We start from the raw sequence: 16234 nt of genomic DNA, 5'->3' as shown, positions 1-16234 counted from the left end.
CCTTTTCAATCTCCCATAAAAATTTGTTTCATCTGTCTAATGTGACTAGAAAACTAAATGCAGGAACTGTTGCTCTTGCCACACACACACACACACACACACACACACAATCATTACATCTTTCTATGGGGAAGGTAATATCTCCCAAGGGATGATGATAACTTTTACACTAGGCCCATATTAGCTGTCATTTGCATATGGATCTCTAAGTTAATGAAAAATTAGAAGAGACATATGGAACAAATCAAATTCCTTGTGACTACATGACTGCAGACAGTAAGACACAATGTCCTCAAGTGGAGTTCACAATGTTGGATACCTAAAATACATTTGCTACTCTCTTTTCACTAAAAAGGAAGAAAGGCAATTTATTACTGTATTGCTGTATTGAGCACTCATGCCAGATTGCAAAGATTACATACCCATTTGATTTTCTTCCAAGGTGAACACAAGTAGCATTTAGCTCAAGTGCCATTTCTGTAGAAAAGAACATATGAGACACGTATGACAAATTTATACAAGTAGTGAATGACAGATTTTGAAAGCATAAAAGTATATGAGCTGAAGTTACAAATCTTGGTTTTGAGAGCCATGCTAATGTTCTTAAAATTAACAAATAAGACTTATCTCTTTAGGGTAAGGCTTATCCATGGACACTTTACCATTGTAATTACCTGTTTCTTGTGGGAAAACACACACTAATTACTGAATCTAAACTTGGGATAAAAATTTGGGGCCTAATATCACTCTTCTGAAGACTCTTGTCTGTACTTAAATGAGAAACTGTAATGAACTAGTCAAACAAAATCGAATTTAAATGCTATGGGAATTGCTTAATATTTCTAACCAGTAGAACAATGTATCTTCTAAGGAAGCTGGCACACTCATTGAAAACAATTAAATTTTGGAGACTGACTTATTACAGAAGCATATGCTCTCTTAACTTAATTCAAGATTACCTTTCACACTAAACCAAAATAATGTTGCAGTGTAAATGTGCAACTTATTTATCCAAATCGTTGTCCTGGCACATTATCAGAAATTTAACTAAATGTTATCACCAAAAATAATAAAGCAGGCCACAGCACTTATTTCAAATACGGTGGGTGTAATAAAGGCCAATATAACAAAATACAGTACTTCCACACTGAGAACAATTCATTTGATTTTAGAAAACAAAGTGTATTAAATTTTAAAACCTCATAAACTTACCATGATAGAACACTATTCCTACGATATAGTCTAAATAAATGAGTTAGTTAAACCCTGGAATTTTAAGTCTTTAACAACTATACACATGTTAACCATCATCATGTCTTTGACTTTGCACACCTGTGCTATTCAACAAAGGAAATAATGTATACAGCCAGTTTTAGCTGTTATAACTAGACTTCCCTACTTTGATAGCCCTTGACCTACAAGGAAACATTTTGGACTACTATGCCATTGGCGATTACTTTTAAGAAGAGTATAAGTAAAATTTTTGTTTTAAAACTATCTACAGCACCAAATTTTAGACTGAGGACAGTGGCATATAGTCTGTCCCTCATGAGATAACACCCTTAAGCTAGTGACTCCATATTCCCCCCCCACCCACTCACTGCCCTGCAGACATCTGCAGACTAAGCAATGAAAGCAGGGCTGCTTTCTTCCTTATGTATCTCTACGCCTTCCTGATTGTCCTGTGCGAAACCAAGACAGATATTACTGTCTGCAAGAAATTGATTCATATTAAGTAATCATGACTTGCTGGGCTTAACAAGCATTTTTGGTAGTTTACTATTCTCATTGTCTCTTAGTTCTACATTTTCTCTCTTTAAGTTACTTTAAGTTTCTTTTTTGTCCTCAGGAAAAAAAATGAATTCCTCCCTCTCACACAGGGCAATATCTTGTCCTCTGCTATAAAAATTACAAAACATTTAAAAAATTTATTTTTTTAAGTCCTCAACTTATTTGAGTGGATACAGTTGAGAGACAATTGTCTCTTCTTAACATGTGGTGTGAGGCCATTTAACTCATTGGAACTATAGATAGAAGGCAGGGAACAGAGAACATATATTATGATAAATTTACCCCACTGCCCCTGGAAAGCATAAACAATGTTGGGCCCCCTAAAAAAAACTGGTTCTCACTGACCTCCACCAAGATGCTCCACTAGTAAATCAAACACTCCACTTTTTCTTTCCGTTCAAAGAACAGTGTTAAGCCTTGTAACAGAGTAAGCTCTGAATTTAAACTTTTCTTCCTATAATTATTTTCTAAAGCTGGGACAAATCTAGAGTTTATCTGTGCTAATATCAAGCCTGAGATGTTGACCAAGCACAAAGGTTTATGTGCATTTTTTTTTAATTTGGAGCATGAGTATTTCATTAGTATCCCCATTACCCTGTGAGCACCATCAGTTTCAAGTGTCTTGTCACCTAAACAAAGTAAGAACTCTTTTCTTAATGCCTCATTTTGTGTCGCTACATGATCATAGTTTTCATACCCATAATTTCTTCAAATTCTGCTATTCTTCCTCTTGACTAAATAACCTGGAAAATAGTATCTATTGGGATCAGATCTTAAATTTATGTAATCCATTCCATTTCCTACAATAATCTATTTGAAAGATATTTCTGCTTTTCTATTTGTACATTTCTCAGCTTCACCCCAGCTGCTTTATCATCTCCAAAATAACCGTAATTTAGTTAAGATTTGAAAAATGAGATAGAGTACTTATATAAAACAGAAGGCATGAACCATGCTCAAGAATTCAAAGTGAAAAATGGTAGAACAGAAATGAAATATGGTACATGAAAGGGCAGAAGAAGCTGTAAGAGCTAAAATCAGGCTTATCTTTCATTTCTGTAAACCAATCCCAAATTACCTGTTATCCCTTTATTTTCACTGGTGAAAAGATTGAAGTCAAAATCTTAGTGTGGTACATGTCAAGCAACAAATCAATCAGGGAACTCATCCAAGTTGGAACAATGAGGGGCTCTCCAAAGATATTTTGGACCTGTCATCCAGGAAGTCCATTTGGGTGACTGGCCAACTTTCCCTCAAGGAAATGCACATCAACCTGGAATGAAGCATGACATCCACAAGCAGAGGAACATAAGGATGAGAGACAGTTTCAAGGTTAGTTAAACCGAGGAGCTGAGTTTATGGGGCCCAACTGGTTTGTGATGCTTCCTAAAGAACTGCTGTTCTCTTTTTGGATATTTCCTATATATACAAAGACATATGAAATTATACATATATATAATCCTTTGCTGGAGCCAAGTCTGTTTGAGATGTTGCAACTTGAAATGCAAACAATCCTAACACATAGATACACTCTTAAGCATGAAATGTCGCAAATGACAGATCAGATGGAATCTGGGTAAAGTAAGAGAACAGAGAATCTCCGGATCCTGAGTTGAACAGATGGTAGTCCTTGGGACACAGCAACTAAGCAGTTGGCTCAACTTTTCACTGATTGTCTTTCAGATGCAGACGATATGCTCACAAAATCTGGAGCAACTGAGGACAAGACACTCAAGTGGAAGGAGACAGGAGAATGTTAGCTAACTCATAAACTTATGAATAGTACTATACTAAGAAAGGAAAAAGAGCCTACATAATCTGGCCCACTCAAAAGCAGGTAACTAATTGCAGAAATATGTCTTTGATAGCCACAGGAAAATAAGCATGTAATTTTAGGGACCAAGATGGAAAAAAAAACGCCAATCAGGTTTAAAATGTGTAGCTGATAAAGACAGTGAAGTGAGAGTGAAGAGAGCAAATTATGGAAAATTGTGTCTCCAACAATCTTTCTCTAAAGGAGGAGTGTGACTCCTGTTCATCAAAGAAATAATGTTTTTGAGGGGAGATAGAGATTGGAATTGCGTGTGGTGACTAGTTAAGAGAATAGAATGCTCAGACACAGGGCTGAAGAAATAGAAGCCTAACAGTCAGGTACAAATAGCCTTGGTTTGACTGTAAGGCTTAGCTGGGATTACTCCAGGTAGAAAGAAGAGTCTAAAGGACAATGAAGTCAAACACTCCACATTCTGTGACAGGAAGAGTGAATCAAACGTGCCGATGCAGGATGAACATGTTGAATGAGAGAATAAATTAAAGTCGTCAGTGATACCTGTGCCCTCTAGCACTTCTTAGAGGTCACTCTAAGGTCTCTGATGGTTGTCTCATCTTAGTTTTGCTTCTTACGAAACAAGAACATTGACTGATAGGTAAGTGACACGTTTCTGTAATTTCTCTTAGTTTGGAAATAATAGACCACCTGATTTCCTTTATAATAAATTACTCAATTCTTAATGGTAAAACATATTTTTCATACAAAAGACATGCTGTGTGCTTTTTCTTAATTATAGTATATATGATCATTGAAATATGAAAAGTGGCATTAACAAGTGTCCTTTGTATTGCCTACTTGCAGCAACATAATCAAGACACACACATGAAGCAGTACTTACATTAACTTTTTAAAAGATTTACATATTTTCCTCTCTATTCCAAAGACAGATTAACAGAGAGAGATGGGGCAGACATAGAGAAAGCGAGAAGAACTCCATCTGCTGAGTCACTCTCCAGTGGCTCACCAGAGTCAGATTGGAGCCAGGCCATGGCAGAATCCAGGAACACCATCCAGGATTCCCACGTGGGTGTCAGCCACTCAAGGACTTGGGTTATCTTCTGTTGCCTTCCTAGGCATAATAGCCAAAAGCTCAGAAGGAAGCAGAAGAGAAGGGACTCACACTGGCACTGCAATATGAGGAGGAAGAGAGGAAAATTTGTAGTAGTAGCAGTAAGCCGTAATAAGCCATGGCTTAACCAGTTGCACTACAATGCTGGCCCTAGATGGGTTTTAATAAAAGAAGAGATATAACATTCCACTTAAAATACTTCTCAAGAGAATATTACACAGTTGCTCAAAAGTCAAGGATCAACAGCCCTCCATTTCAATATGGTAACCTTAGTCAGCCACAACTGTTTAACTGAGTTCATTGGGCACATTAAACATACTTTCAAGTTCATAGCTGCCACATGTGACTAGCAGCTACTATATCAAGTAGTGCAGAAATAAGCACTTCTACCATCCAAATATTTCTATCATCAAAAGTATTTGATTAAATAGCCTTGGTTTCTGTGTCTTCCTCTTTTAGTGCTCCAACAATAAGTCTCAGAAAAGTAATTTTACAATTTTTGAGGTAAGCAATTAGGTTCCTCCAGGTTTATGAGGATACCAGGAGAAAGATTTTTTTAAAGGGCAGTATGCTAAAATAGAAAAGAACATGGCGATTGACATTAAAAGTAGCAACACAAGGTCAAGACAGGCACGATGCCAACTTGCTGATATTTCATTCATATTTCCAACCTCTGTAGGTTTTTTCTCAAGGTCTTTTCAGATTTGTTATTGCATGAACCTAACTTCAATATCTCTTTATGCTTTTTCAGCCGTAAGGAAAGAATAAGCACATCAAAAGAAAGTGTGTCCAACAATAAATACAGAGACCAAAACTAGAAGTCAGATTCAAAAAGTGCACATCCATTTCCTTTTCCAATGCCTAAACACAACACTACAAAGACTCACTTGCATCTGGATTTAGGATAGTGGCAGAGCAGAGAAGTGCTAATTAGGTATTGGTCTCTGCTACTAAAAAGTTTTGTGTTGTTTTTTAATAGAAAATTTCCAGGTATTTGCTGTGAGATTTTGAACACATCTCAAGGAGAGAAAGTGAAAATACTTTAGTGCCATGATTTGATTTCTTTTGACTCCCTTCCCACCTGTAACATCACCCATGCTTCTCTGCTTCTGACCTGGATGTTACAATCTTTATAACATGCTCAAAGATTTAAATATAAAAGGCAGGGTAAAACAATCTCTTTGAAGAATATCCACATCCACATACACAAAGACTGCTCTCCCCAGGAGCTCTGTCTTTAGCTTAACCTCAACATTTTAATATGACAAAGCAACCAAGAGACTACAACATCATCATGTATTTGATTAAAGGTGCAGCCCCTTTATAGCACATTGCCACAAAGATAAAATATTCAGTAGCATGATTTCTAGGCAATAAATTTTCTGCAGTATGACTTACAGCTGGCTCATCAGCCACAAAAGCTGAATAATAATCAAAGCTACCCTCCATATTTTTAAAACTAAGACACTGGTGTTTCCAATCTTAATTCTAAGTCTGACATTGGTTAAAGAGGTGCTAATATCCCCACATTTTACAATGCCATCAATATTGCAAATAAATGCACAGCACAAAGAAAGTATTTATGTGTGTTTCCACCCAGAAAGACATAGTTAGGAAAAATATGGTAAAGTATAAGCAACATTGACAGATTAAGCTTCATTGAAATACTTTCCAGACTTTGCTTAGAAGCATAAATAATTCACACATCCCAGCATCCAATACAAATGAACAGTATTATTATTAATCCATTCCCCTTTTGTTGGCCGCAGCATTTTTCCTTCATAATGAAATTCATTGTGAATCATAATGAAACTCAATCTGAGCCACCTGTGTCACCACCTAAAAGTTATGAAATGTCTAATTTATCTTTATGTAACTAGCCGTGCCCAAGGATGAGGCACTTGTTTGTTTGTATACAGTTCACAGACTTCTGGAGGTAATCAGATGTCATTAGATCAAACATGATAAATTAGTGTTTGGAGTGTCAGCATCACCTGGGGACTTCAACACAAACTAACTAATACATTAGTAAAATATGTAGTTGCATGATGAATGTTCTTTATATTAAAATGGAAATTATTCACATTAATAAAAAATTAAACTCCATTTTCAAAGTTAAAGTGATATAGCTTATTCTTTAAGAAAGTAATGAGAAAATGGATGAATACAACAGGAATCAATGAACCTGGACCTTGTCCTAAAACCCTCTGATTAAAAACCAGAACACTCTATTCAATTGAGTCAATTTTAAACAGAAAGGAAATGAATTATTTGACCTGGCTGACATTTGAAAAGGTAGCTGATTTGTTCCATTTAAAAATAATAGCTGACAATCCAATGTCTTTAATTTGTCACTATTGGTTAAACTTAATTTTTCCCTGTCCTTTAATATACTATTTTAAAACATCCAAAGGGAATTTTGATGCATTCACTGAAGTAAAAAACTTTGGAGAGTAATAAGAAGTGAGGGTGGGGAAGAGAAGATGTAAGAGAAATAATACCTAAACATTGAATAAAAGGATATGACATGGATAGCACAAGATAAAACACATGAACTTATCCACATCATAATCAGTGCACAGGAAAGAGAAATAGCTACCTTGGTTAAATACTACCTGAATTATCATAATTGAGTGAAAAATACACCAAAGTTTGAATCCCAGCCTGGTCCATGTTTAGCTGAGCACCCTTGGGCAGGTCACAGACCCTTAAGGCAAACCATTGCTCTGAGCTGTTAATTGCAATACTAATCTAAAAGAGTTTTTTTGTTGTTTTTGTTAAATATTTATTTTGGATTTTTGAATTTTATGATACAATTTCATAGAGACTAGGATTCTCCCCTCCCCGAACTCCCACCTGCAGACAGATTTTCCCCACATTGCTACGATCGTATAGTCCTTCCGAAGGAGTCATGATTCCATTAGTTTGTTATGAAAAGACTCTTTTCTTATAACCCTGTACATAAGACCACCTATGTAATGTCTTTGCACATGGTAAGAATATTGTAAACATTAGCTTCCATCTCACTTATTGCAGGTATCTTCCTCTTACAGTGCTATGTGAATGTCCTTGGATTCTGTGAATAAAAGTGGCATCACTAGCCTGTTACAGGCATTTGAGGTGTGTGGCCAGTTAAGTCTCCAATTTGGGTTACACCAGACACAGGATCAATGCACAGATATTTCTTTAAGATTTATTTATTTTTATTGCAAAGTCAGATATACAGAGAGGAGAGACAGTGAGGAAGAGCTTGATCTTGCATCTGATGATTCACTCAAGTGACTGCAATGGTTGGTACTGCACTGAAACGAAGCCAGGAGCTTGGAGCTCTTCAGGGTCTCCCACGTGGGTGCAGGGTCCCAAGGCTTTGGGCTGTCCTTGACTGCTTTCCCAGGTCACAAGCAGGGAGTTGGATGGGTAGCGAGGCTGCTGGGATTAGAACTGGCGACCATATGGGATTCCGGCATGTGTAAGGAAAGGACTTTAGCTGCTAGGCCACAGCGCCGGGCCCAGTGCACAGATTTCTAATGCCCACATCTGCTCAGTGTCTTGTTTAAATCATATAATCTGCATAAAATACCATTTTTACAAAATACCATTTTATGCAAATATCTAAATGAGAAAGAACAACAGAGAATTAATTATTTGGGCCAATTTTACAAAGCTGATAGCGTACGAAATAGGACCAAACCCAGGGTTACCTGTTTCTAAAAGCTTGTCATTGTTAGATTTGGTGGGAAATTTTAGCTATTTACAGTGTTAGTTAGGGTAACTGGAATCACTACTTTTTGACCCGTGACCCCTATGCTAAGACCCCCACTTCAACAACAATTTCTATATTCAACATCCAGGAAATGTTTATCAAAGAAATTTTCAGGAGAAACTTCACTATCTTAACTAAGCAAAAACTTTAAACAAAGAAAACATGCATTCAACTCTACTCAAGACAACAAATACTCTGTGAGCCTAGATTTGGCCAACTGCTTTCTCAATACCTAAGAATTTCTGTATTGAAGGAATAAAACATACATGGCCTGAAATCAATAAAGTGCACAAACAAATTGCTGATTATTCCCTTTCTTTTCCAAAGGACTTCCAAAGAGAATTCTGTTCCCATTGAGTCAGGTAGAGTTGCCATCTGATGAGATTGTAAGTAGTGGAAAAACAACAGGAGAAGCCCCTTCCACTCCCTTCCCTCACCAGGGCAAGCAGTATGACAGAGCATTATCTGGAGCATTGAAAAATAGTAAGAAACCCAACTTTCTAAAAGGTGGTCTTTCATTATCACCATGCACTGGCAATTAAACTCAGTGTCCGTTATAATACTTTATTCTCACCAGCAAAACACATTTAATGGCTTGTTCTGAGAAAACTGCATTCCAAGAGTGGGAGCTAAAATTTCGCCTCGGAAAAGCATGGCTGAGATCCTTGTCCATCACCTTGGTAAGGAGTTTTATTCACTAACAACACAGCATTTCTTCCATTTTATGAAGCAACACTGATTTCACTGGGAGAAATGCGAAACTCTGTGGAGATTAGTCTCTTATCTGCTTTTAACTACCTCTATCAGGACAGCATATATAGAAAGAAAATAGAGAAAGATTTTCTGGTAGAGGAAAGAGTGTGTTAGCAGGTCCCACCCTAAGGAAACTTGCTAGGCAGGGCCACAGACACTGAACTCAAAGAACTTCAGTGCCGGGTTTTAAAGTTTCCTACCTTTATCTGAGTTGATTTTTGGCTCCAACTTTTGATACCAGCTTCCTGCCAATAGAAACCCTGGAAGGCTTGGATTAAGTTCCAGACTCCCAAGTTCAACCTGGCCAAATCTTGCACCCGCAGGCATCTAGGCAATAAACCAACAGATGGGATGTCCCTACATCTCTCACATAAAAAAAGAAGGAAAGAAATAAAAGCTTAACTTTCTTACTCCATCCTTCAGGAAAATTTTATCAAAACACTGCAGTCAAATAAGCCTGCTGTAAGCTGTGCTTTTTAAAGTCTCTGTCCACACAGAGGACGAGAGAGTGGGAAATTATATTTCAGGATGTGGGAGTGGCAGTAATGAAGTGACAATTACCATCAGAGATACTAAGGACGCAAAAAATGGAAAGATGTCTAGGAATAGAAGAATAGACATGGTAAATATTTAACCCTGTAAATCCTGCATCATGAGGCACTGGGACAGAAAACATAACTTATAAAAAGTTGAGTGTAACTTGGAGGGTTCGTGCTTCTCTAAATGTTCATGCAATATGCATCATTAGCTAATTGCCACATAAGTGGCAATGTCTATAACTTTTCTAAGTAAATTTCAAGATTTGAATTTAAATGGAAAAATCATTCATCTACTAAAAGGTGCAAAATAATCGGAAAAGTGATATCTTGTTGCAGTTCCTAGTGCTTGTACATTTATACTCCTTAGAATTGAAGAAATGTGTATAACCTGTACCTGAAAGGCATAAGAAAGGGCCATGTAGATGATGAAGGAAAGGCAATCTACCAAGATGTCAAAAATATTCCAATGATGTTAATATATAATATAACATAATAAAAGACAGGCATGCTAAATCTGCAGGTCAATTACAAGAACTTCTCCCTAAGGATCCAAGGAAGAATTTAGTGCTTAGTGAAAGGTAGGCTCTCAACAATGAAAGCTGATGAAGAAAACCAGGAAAATGAAGCAAAGTCAAATTTAAACCAAAAAGCTACATTAGAAAATTGAGTTAAAGGAGTCTTTGAAACACGGTGTATTTAAACAACTTACTGTACAAATACACTGAATTGGAATGTATAAGAAAGGAGGAAAAAGCAAAGCTAGGAAGATAGGTATGATCACTCACAGAACTGAAAGGACAAGCTAGTGATTAGAACAATGCTCAAAACACAGGCAGAACAATTCAAGAGTTTTAAAGCACAGCAACTATACATTTATCCACTTATAATGCATCAAATTGTCCAAAAATGTGATCAACAGCAGAAGATTCATAAGTTTTCAAAGTAGGCCATAGCTCTGGCGTTTTCTATCAGACTTTAAACAAATAAAAGGCTGGGATTAATTAAAATAATATTACGTGCTGCAATGAATGATGACCACGTGGTTCTCACTACACACAAGATAACGTGAAAATCCTTTTACCAAGCAAAAGAGAGGAGCCTACATTTAAATGTAAGAGGGAAAATGTTGCCCTGTAGCTACTGGGTGTATTTGTCACAAACACTAAGCATTTATGGGCCCCAATTGCCTAACACTGTTTTTTAGAGTTCCCAAAGTCCAATGATTTTTCCTGCAGTGCAACATATGTAAGCTGCTTAAATCAGCTTCTGACATCACTTCAGCTTCAAACTGGAGGCTATGGGAGGCATAGCAGATGGCAAAAACCATCCAGCCCTTGAAGTGTGTGTTCAGCATAAGGTGCTCATATGTTCTCTTGGACCTGGCTGGGCTCAAATCTTTCCTGGGAGAGAAATATGTGGTGTTCAACTTTATGTTGATGAGTCAGAACTCCATCCATTTGAGCTGTCTTGCTTTGTTGTTTTCACAAAGGTTACGAATATAGTCTCAGTGGCTTACCTGCTTCTTAATGAAAATTGAAATCCAATTAATTGCCTTTCAACTGTAACTACGTTTAAGTTGCGATAATTCAGGATGTTCTAATTAGTGTAGAAATTTTAGATTTCCCTCTTTCAAACTGTCCTTTGTTTGTAGATGCCTCATGATGAAGTTCAGATTCAGAAGCAAAGATACAGTTTCAAGAGGAAGAGCCTGATTCCTAAATCAAAAATAGGGAAAAAAAACTGATGACAAAAGTATACGAGGCAAGTTTCACAAAATGATTGCACAACAATCAAAAACTTCATGGTCTGTTCCTGCTTCCTTTCCAGTCTTCTTTCTATATGTGGAATCAATCAAACTAGACTTTCATTCTGTTTCTCGCAGCGAAGATTGCCATAGCTGGGTCCTTTTCACAAACAAGCCCCTTTTCAAAGAAAAATTTTCCTCCTTCTCGGTTCAATTCTGTGATTCTGGTAGGATGAGCTTGTGAAGTCCTTTATGAAGGTGAAGGTGTTAGAAGGAAGATATAAAGATGGAAATGGATATTGGAGAAAATAGGAGAAAGATTGCGAATTTTATATGGTGTTTGAATTTCATTCTCTCTTGGCTGTTGCCTCATAAAGTGTCCACAGACCATTTGTACCTGATATGAGATCTTTTTTTTAAAGTGTCTTTTTTAGTACAGACTTGCTAAGTTAGGATCTCTGTGAATGATGCCCATAGCTGACCTTTCAATAAAACAATTAGACTTGGGAGATGAATGAGGGCTAGATGAATCATGGGTGTTATAGCTTGAGTGCTACCTCTTAGAAGGGGAAGCCAGAGAATATGAATGTATTGGTATCCTATGGAGGTCATTGTCAGTCAGGGAAAGTTTTGTTGTGACTGAGATGGCACAAGCTACAACATATTCTCTGACTGTATAGAAGAAGACTGTCAGCTTCGGGGAGAGTCCTTTAGAAAAGGAAGGAAACTGTATACAGAAAAAGAAGCCTTTTCAGGATGGTGTGATGGTTCAACTGGTTAGTCGTCCACCTCCATATGGGTGCCAATTCAAGTCCCGGCTGCCTCTCTTCCTATCCAGCTGCTGCCTGTGACCTGGGAATGCAGTCGAGGATAACCCAAAGCCTTGGGATTCTGCACCCACATGAGAGACCTGGAAGAAGCTTCTGACTCCTGGCTTTGGATATGCTCAGCTCCAGCCGTTGCGACCACTTGGGGAGTGAGTCATTGGACGGAGATCTACCTCACTGTCTCTCCTTCTCTCTGTATATCTAACTTGCCAATAAAAATAAATATTTTTTAAAGCTATTGCTGTTTGTGTGTTGATTTTATATTATGAAAATTTCCTAAACTCTCCTGCAGTAGTCCCTCCAGGATGGAGCTTTTTTGTTTCTCCATTTGTAAGATCATGTCATCTGCAAATAGGTATATTTTTACTTCTTTTCCTGTTTCTATCTCTGATTTTTTTTCTTGCCTAGAGGATCTGGATAAAATTTACAGAACTACATTAAAAAATTTTGGTGAAAGTGGTTGTCCCTTTTTGGTTCCAGACTTAAATGCAATTTTTCCAGTAATGTTTTACCTTCAATATTATGCTGCTCTTTAGTTTATATCTTTCTCTTCCTCTTCAGCACCCCATCTTTGATATAGAATACAAAACTTTAAAAGATATCTAGACTATATATCTTCCCCAGCCAATTAAAAAGCAAAATATCATTTATGTGACAGAAAATTCCACAACAAAAATGATTGTGAATTAATTCCACTGAATACTTTTAATTTAAAATTTTATATCCTAGACCCAGCATGGTAGCCTAGTTGCTGGAGTCCTTGCCTTGCACCCCCAGGATTCCATATGGGCAAATGTTCAAATCCCTGCAGCCCCGCTTCTCTTCCAGTTCCCTGCTTGTAGCCTGGGAAAGCAATCGAGGACAGCCCAAAGTCTTAGGACACTGCACCCATATGGAAGACGCAGAGGAGCCTCCATGTTCCTGACTTTGGAACAGATAGGTTCACCTCCAGGCCTTTCTGTGTGTCTGACTTTCGAATAGAAATAAAATAAATCTTAAAAAAAATTATATATTCACCATTCATGCAGCATAGGTGACCAGCTTAAACAATAAACTCCTTTTTTTGCTATTTTTCAGACAATTATTATTATTATTATTATTGTTATTATTATTTTATAATACAGTTCCATAGGCCCTGGGATTCCCCTTACCCCCTCCTGAGCCCCCTCCCCCTCACTGAGTTCCCCTCTATTATTACTATAGTATAGTTCTTCATAAACAGTCATTTGTCCATCATTGCAGGCATGGACAATGGCAAAGAGTCCAGCATCCTGTTGTCAAGATATAGTAAACTGTTTCATTGGTAATCCATCTTTGGGCTGGAAGTAGGGATGCATACTGCATTGTATCCTCACATCTGAATATGACAATCTCCATTACACAGTTACTATATATCCCGTTAAATTGAAAGCAACAAAACAAAATCAACTACAGGAAGAAAAAAGAACAACAGCATTGATGGAGCGACCTTAACTTGCCAGTGTAGCAAAAGGTAACACTAGGGTGGCTAGAAATTGCTCTTTACTGCCAACTCTTTCCCCTGCCATGTTGTATCAAAATAGTAGGTTTCACAAGAAGAGAAAAAGAAATATTTTGTATAAAACAAAATGATAAAAATTAATTATGGTCTTTCCCTTACATATTCACTGAAACTGAGACGGGTAAGAGCAGTAGGTTCAGGGTTCAAGAACTCAAATACAGGTGTCTCAAAGATGGTGATTAACCGAAGACTCCTCAAAGCTTCCCTCACTCACATTTCCAGTGACTGGTTTACAACCTGGAAAGCAATGAACAACTGAGACTTTTGTGGTAGGCAGTCCAGAACACAACCGTCCTCCTTAACTCTCTGAGGCTTGAGGGAAGAACAATCCAAGGGCCATATAGATCATGGGGACATTCAGCTGCCGATGTGCTATTGAATGATGATCCCGGGTAAGACTAGAATAGCCACCATCACTCCCCTTATATCCACTAACCTAATAGCTGTTGCACTGTTCTAGCAACATGTACATATAACACCCTTACAATTATACAGTCACGCAAAGTCGATGTTGCTATATCCAATTCAGATGCAAGGAAAAAAGTTTAAAGAGGTTAAAAGTTATCATGCCAGAAAGTGATTTAAATACACATTTATGGGAATTCAATGCATGCCTTCCCATTAACTAGGCTACTTCTACTGTGTTTTATATCCTGTTAATTATTCTCCCATGATAACTTTTTGATAAAAATGCTAACAAGTGTCAATAGTGCTTGTCCCATATTTCAAATATTCCTTTGAAGACATGATGGAAAATGGGTAGCTATGTCATCAAAAGCAATATTCCCTGAAATTGATTTCCTATGTAATTCACAGAAGAGCACACTGACATAAGTGTTATTCTGTTTTCAATGGTTTTACATCAGACACTAATTAGAAACTTAGTAGAAATAAGTTTACAAGATCACTTTCTAAATTGGCAGTGAAGCTGAGCCTTGAAATTGCATTAAATCGGGTCTGGTGTCATAACTTAGTCTCTAAATCTTTGCCTTGCACATGCCAGCATCCCATATGGGCAGCGGTTCCTGTCCCTGCTGCTCCATTTCCCATCCAGCTCCCTGCCTGTGGCCAGCAAAAGCAGTCAAGGATAACCCAAAGCCTTGGAATCCTGTACCCACATGGTTGACCCAGAAGCTCCTGGCTCCTGGCTTCAAATCAGCTCAGCTCCGGACATTGTGCCCATTTACGAAGCAAAGCAATGGACAGAAAATCATTCTCTCCCTGTCTCCTTCTTTGTGTAAATCTGTCTTTCCAATAAAAATAAATAAATCTTAAAGAACAAAGATTGCATTAAATTTTAAACTGCCAGGGAAATGCTCATACCCTATCAGTCCAAATATTTTTAAAGGCAGAACTTCTGAATTCCAATAAATTTCCTATTTTAAAATTTCTTCCCTGGAAATGAGAGTTCCATGCCACATTTTAAAATTTAGTTTGCTCTATTTGCTTAAATCTTAATAAATAAAGCAGAGCTTAGATTAATTCCTCTTTTTATTTGGAATTTTTACCTTCACTTAAAAAGAAAACTATAAAAACAACAGAATGACAAAGATTGGCTCCATTTTCCTTTTTCTTTTGACACACTGAACACATGCTGCTCTAAGATTTTCCCTGTGGATGTGAATCCACTACAAGTTCATAAAAGATGCCATTGGTATATTTTAGCATTCCTTCAGGCAAGTTCCCTCTATAAAAATGTGTGTGCTTGGTATCCTCTGTAAACAAAATGTGCAGAAATTGTTGTTTCTTCCATATTTTCTTCTCCATGTCCTTTGATTTTTCTTTCAATTTTGCTTTTTGTCATTTTCCTACAACCAGGACTTAACATCGTGTTCATTAGCAAACAAAGGCAAGACCTCAGTGACAACTGAAGGAAGACTCCTCAAAAAATCCTTTCTTTCATAAGTGTACCTAGAATACTGACAAAAAACTGCCAAAATCCATTTTCACAACTCTTGAAATTAACTCAAACCTTGAAACTGGTAAATATTTGTTCAACAACGTTGAATCTTGTTAAGAGCAGAGAGCTTTGTGGTAATTTAATCTGTTTGTATTCCTGTCTCCCCAGCTCTATAACAGCTTTGTAAACCAACAGCCCACCCTTACACTGTAAGACAGAAGCCTAGCAGTCACTAGAAGTGTCAGAATGGGGTTGAAGCCCTTCCAAATCCTCATTCCAGCAGAATTATGATTTGACCAGCCTGACAGTCCCCAAGGAAACCCTACTTTCAGACTATCTTCACTTGACCTCAGAAGCTCGACCAGCCAAAGCAGCCTTTTCAATGAGTGCATTTGTCAAAAACAATCAGTGACATACTGGACTCTGCATCAGCTGAGGTGGTGAAAATAGTTGAGACAAAGAACTAACTCATCAAAA

At 37.4% G+C, this 16234-nt stretch overlaps 1 protein-coding gene across 3 annotated transcripts in view; it reads right to left on the bottom strand.

The window, feature by feature from the left end:
- The window catches only part of LOC101531522 (ganglioside GM2 activator-like), a 73812-nt gene that overhangs the window by 32481 nt on the left and 25097 nt on the right, over window positions 1–16234 (bottom strand). For all 3 annotated transcript variants that reach the window (XR_009245134.1, XM_058661305.1, XM_058661306.1), the window contains exon 2: window positions 423–477. The gene's annotated coding sequence lies outside the window, so the exon portion shown is untranslated. The remainder of the gene's footprint in view (window positions 1–422; window positions 478–16234) is intronic.

Source organism: Ochotona princeps, chromosome 3, assembly GCF_030435755.1.
Source record: "Ochotona princeps isolate mOchPri1 chromosome 3, mOchPri1.hap1, whole genome shotgun sequence".
Lineage (NCBI taxonomy): Eukaryota > Metazoa > Chordata > Mammalia > Lagomorpha > Ochotonidae > Ochotona > Ochotona princeps.
This window is presented reverse-complemented; position numbering and strand designations above follow the sequence as displayed.